At 55.4% G+C, this 4963-nt stretch overlaps 1 protein-coding gene across 1 annotated transcript in view; it reads left to right on the forward strand.

Moving 5' to 3' along the window:
* ZFHX3 (zinc finger homeobox 3) overlaps positions 1-4963 on the forward strand; it is a 113163-nt gene that overhangs the window by 93276 nt on the left and 14924 nt on the right.

Raw genomic sequence — 4963 nt, forward strand, 5'->3', positions numbered from 1 at the left:
CTGAGAACCGCGGAGACTGGCTCAGCCGCGACGCCCATCCTCGGGCTTCTTCCTGGTTTTTCCCCCTCACCATTGCCACTGGCCCTGGGCCGGTGTTCCCTCTGGCACCCAGGGGCATGTCCGGAGAGGAAGGCTGCCTCTCCTGCTTCAAGTCAAGGAGCACGTGCCTCGAAAGTGGTTATTTTTGCATTGCACGACCGATGTTTTGTGAAACGTGCAACGTGCAGAACGCGCAGCACCAAACGTCCCTGATTTTGCCCATTCTAGCTAAGATTCCCGTCTCGGCCGGGCGCGCGAGTCGGGCCTTGGTGCCACCGTGAGGGGATCGCAGCCCAGTCAATGGGAGCCAGGTCCCTGTCGACACGGTGTCTTTGCGCGCGGCGTTTGGAGGAGGCTCCAGTTAATAATACCTTATCAGACGCCGTTCAGGAACCTGCAGTGTCTAATATGTCTGTTGCCATAGTAACGGCTGCTTGCTTGTGCTCAGCATCTCCGAGCTGGCTCTTCCGTGCCCCCTCCTTTTCATCTCAGCGAGCAGCCGGGCCGGCCGGCCCGTGGGACGTGCGGCCAGGTTCATCGTACGTGGCGTTTCAGCCGCTCGGAGCGGGTCTAATCGCCATCTTCCCCCCTAACAGCCTCTCTGCTCCTGTCGGGCCCGGCACCGCCTCAGCAGAGAGCCCCTTAATGAGGGTGAAGTGCAGTTCGCCTGCACAGCCCACTGACAAGACGGATGGGCTCGAGCCGGGAGAAGGGACGGGTTCCCGAGAGCCCCCGGGAGTGGGGAGCGCTCCCTCCTCCCGCGGCCGGCTTTATCCCTCTGCACATTCCTCTCCCGGCATTTCTGTTGTCGGTTTTCTCTTCCTCGGTATCGGGCGTCTTCCCAGTGCTTCCAGACATCTTTCCACCTTTTTCTTTTCTCCCTTGCTCTAGGAGTCATTCTGGCCCATCCCTGCCGTCCTCGCTTCTCCCTTTCGCTATCTTTGCATTTTTCCCTCTTTCCTATTGTCTTTGCTTATTGCTCTCTCCCTTCTGCTGTCATTCAATTTTTCTCTCTCCCTCCTTCTCGCCCCCTCTCGCTCCCCCCTTTCCCTCTCACTCTGTGTCTCATTCTCCATCTCGGATGAAGGTAATGAAAATAATCGGGCTTCATTAATTCTGAGCCCTGTGAGATGATAGCCATTTGGAGCCATGTTTGCCAATTAGATGGTCTAAATTAGAAGTGACCTTGGTATACTGCCATCGCTTTGCCTCTCTGAGTCTAATGAAGCTTTTCACTCCAGCACCCTCTCTCTCTCTTTGTAATGGAAATTACCTCCTTTGTCTGGTTCGGAACCTTGCATTGCATGTGTATTTCCCCGGTTGCATGGACATAGGGGTAGTAATGTATCTCCTCAGACCCCTTCTAGACATTCTCTTTTCAAAGCCGCACGGTTTCAGCATTTTGGGGCATTTATGGAGGAACTGCAGGGTCTGTCCCCGTGTTCAGTCGCTTGGTCCGGAGGAAGACCAGGGCGGGCAGATCCAGTGCTCAAGGGGAGCTGGCTATTCACGCTCTCCAAGATTAATTTTTTGGACGTGCCAAGAATATGCTTGTGTCACGCTGCTGGGGCCAGCGCGGGAGGGTGCTGCAGCTCCGAGCCTCCGGCCTGTGCTGATGAGCGGCTCTGCGGTTCATCAGCTTCAAAATCTGGTGGATCCAGTAATGGCAGGAGCCGCGCTTGTCGCTGCTGTGGGTTGTCACCGGTGGGGAGCGGCCCCGCAGGTCGTTCTCCAGACCAGTGGCAGGTCTGTAGGTGCCGGGGCCTGGGCAGTCTGCTGAGGATGCTCGTGGGAGGCAGGAGACGTGGCGGGGTCAGCCCTCGGGGGTTTGTGGCAGTCACTGGACCACGCTGTCTACAGAAACGGCCATCGAAGTGGGGTGCCCATGCATGTCAGTGGATCTTCTCATCACACAGAAATGTTACCTGCTTAAGGGGTCTGAACTCCATCGGAAAGGGAGGGTCCTTGGAAGCAGAGAGGCTTGTCCCCACAACTTCCCATCTTCTGAGGCAGGCAATCGGCTTCTCTGCAGTCCGCTCCAGAGGGAAGTTCTCTGGGCAGCGTTCCCGTCTCCAGTACAGACCACAGGGGAGATGTTTCAAAGTGGGGCGCAGGAGGGGCTGCCACAGTCTCCGGCCCGAATTTCCCCTCCACTTTTCACCTGAGCAAGCTCCCTGCCCTACCAAGCTGGGCAGAGACAGGGACGGGTCGGTCGGAGCAAAGGGTGCACCCCCAGTGCCTGCCCCAGCTTTAGGGCTTGTCTTGGAGACGCTGCCTCTGGTCACTGAAGTACGGATAAACAGAACCTGACCCACGTGCTGGTGTCCCAGTGCCAGGCTGCCGGGAAGAGTGGGCAGGAGTGAGCTGCCGATCCCTCCCCGCCTCACGGTTTTGTTCGGACAGGAAGGTCAAGAGCAGCGCAGGTCGAGAGGACCCCTTGTGCGATGAAGGACCCCTTGTGCAATGACGTTGGGAGAGCAACCTGGAGGAGGCCTGGGGCGCAGGGGCAGCGGGGACGGGCGCTCCTGGGGCTGCGGCAGGGTAGCCTGGTGTGACAGAGGTGTCACTGGAAAGCTTTGCTGGTGGCCCGTGGGCCAGAAGATGGTGGCTGCAGCTGCGAAGGGGACACAGTCTCATGTTAGACAGCAAAACAAGCATGTGCAGAAGAAAGAAGGGGAGAAGATGAATCACGCTTGTCGGACTTAGATCTGTGGGGCTGGTTCTTTAATGACGGTTCCCACTGACTGACTGACAGCCATTGTGAAACAGCCGGTGTTGAAGGGACATTTAAACAGGGGGATGGGGTATGGAGCCGGGATGGGGATGGGTGCTGGGATCACGCACCAGGTACTGCCTGCTCAGCTGAGCGGGGGCAGAGAGCACACCGCGTTTACCAAGCGCACGCGCTGACGCAGGCTGCGCTCAAGATCAGCACGTTCCTCCCTGTCACCAGAGCAGGCAATGCCATTGAGATACATCCCAGGTACAAACCGCAGTGTCGTAGAGCCCCGCTCCTCGTTCACGGCCTGCGAAACCCTCCTGCCCCCCTGGTTCTCCCCCTATTTGTTTACATGAAGAGCAGCCCCCACGTGCGAGGCATTTCCCGCGCGTACACGGCGATGGTGTGTCCTCGGGCGGCTCTGCCGTGTAAAAGGGCAAATAGTTCAAAATGGGCAGTCCGGAACGCAGTGAAAACGCAGGGTGGTTTGGGACACGCAGCCTATTTTCACTGTTGTGGGGTGGTCCCTGGGGAGGAAGAGGCAGAGAGGTCCTGCCCTGGAAAATGGCATGGGACACGGCGGCGCCTTCCGAAGCCAGCTCGGTGCTAAGCAGGTGGAGGCCTGGAGCGGGGCCGGTCGCTGCACCAGGACCAGTGCCTTGTCCTCAGGGTTTCCCTCCCCAGGGCCAGTCCTCCCTGGCTGGCTGGGCTGCCTGCAGTCGCCCTACATCCATATTCCAGAATTCCTAGTTTCCTGCACTTTTTTCCAAGCTTTTTTCTGTTGCTTCTTTCTGCCTGTACCAATTTAAGGTACCACAGCCTTTTTTTTTTTTTCCCCCCCTTTTTAATTCTTTTTTTTTTTTTTTATTGTGGAGGGAGGGGTAGAAGTAGGGTGAGAGCTGTAGCTATGGAGATGCAGGTAGATAAAGGTAATTACTTAAACACATATAGGGCAGGACTTATTGGTTTGGAGACCCAGATTAAGATGCAGAGGAGCATGTGAGGTTGATGATTATATTTCGGGGAGAGTTAATTGACGGAAGGTGAAGGCAGACAAAGAACCGCTGCTTACTGCCTTCTTGAATCCCAATCAGGAATTATGATTAAAGACGCGGCGAGACAACAGAGGCCTGATGAATTGGTGTCTTTTTTTTTTCTTTTTTGCCGTCATTCACACTTGATTGACTTCAACCTTTCAAGTGCAAAAGTCTCTCTTTTCCATTATTATTCATAGCCATCTGAGTTTTTCTAATTAAAGTGTATGAAAACAATTACTGATCCGTCGTACTGAGTGTGGTAGTGGGGATGGCTGCCTTACTGTAATGCGTATAAAAAGCCCACAGTTCTCTATAATGATGTGCAGCTGAGGTGTTAGATAATTTTATTCTTTTTCTACTCTGTTGGGGTTTTTTTTAATTTCTCATGATTTATTTTTCATAATTCCTAAAGATCCTAGGAAAGTGCTCTCCCTGCTGATAAAGCTGAGAGGGATGGCTCCTTCTTGCCTTCCCTCCTTGGCATCCCTGCTCGCTCCCCTCCTCCGAGCCTGGCTGCCAGGAATTAACCGGTGACCTTTCACGTCTCCCGGCCCACCACCCACAGCCGTCAGATGCTCCCACTTAGAGTAAAAGGTGGAATGAATTTGGTGTGCTCCGCTTCCCTCACGGTGATTTATCAGTGTCAGCTGCCTTTCCTGCAGGCGTCCGTGGGACCCGGCGCTCACCTCCGTGCACCGGCTCTCCCAGTACAGGGAGGGAGCCCAGCGTCCCTGCCCAGTGCGGTTCGGGTGCCTCGGCTGCTCCGAGGTGAACGTTTGTTCCTGAGGTTTTTCGTGGGCTGTTTTTGCTTCCATTCACTTGGTGAAGCCAAGGTCTGGTCTGTGTTTGCCTGGATTTGACGTGTGTGTAGATAAGGAAGATTTCATGTCCTGCACATAGGTTTGCCTTCAGCCTCACCACAGATTTGCTGATACCTCATGCGGTTCAGTCGGAGCCTCGTGGTCCTTGACTTTGCAGAAAGCAAGGTACGCTGCGTGCAGGTAACAGCCTCGCTCACTCTTCTGCAAGCCAAGGCTCAGACGCCCTCTTGGTATCTGATGGAGAGACTTGTTTTGCTAGGAACGTCCCAGCCTAGGAGTGTACTCATGCCCCGGCTTCCCAGCGGTCGGAGGCTGGGCGCAGGCACTGCCAGCACCACAGGACAGGG

The sequence above is a fragment of the Egretta garzetta genome, unplaced genomic scaffold, assembly GCF_000687185.1.
Source record: "Egretta garzetta isolate BGI_Z169 unplaced genomic scaffold, ASM68718v1 scaffold67, whole genome shotgun sequence".
Taxonomy (NCBI): Eukaryota; Metazoa; Chordata; class Aves; order Pelecaniformes; family Ardeidae; genus Egretta; species Egretta garzetta.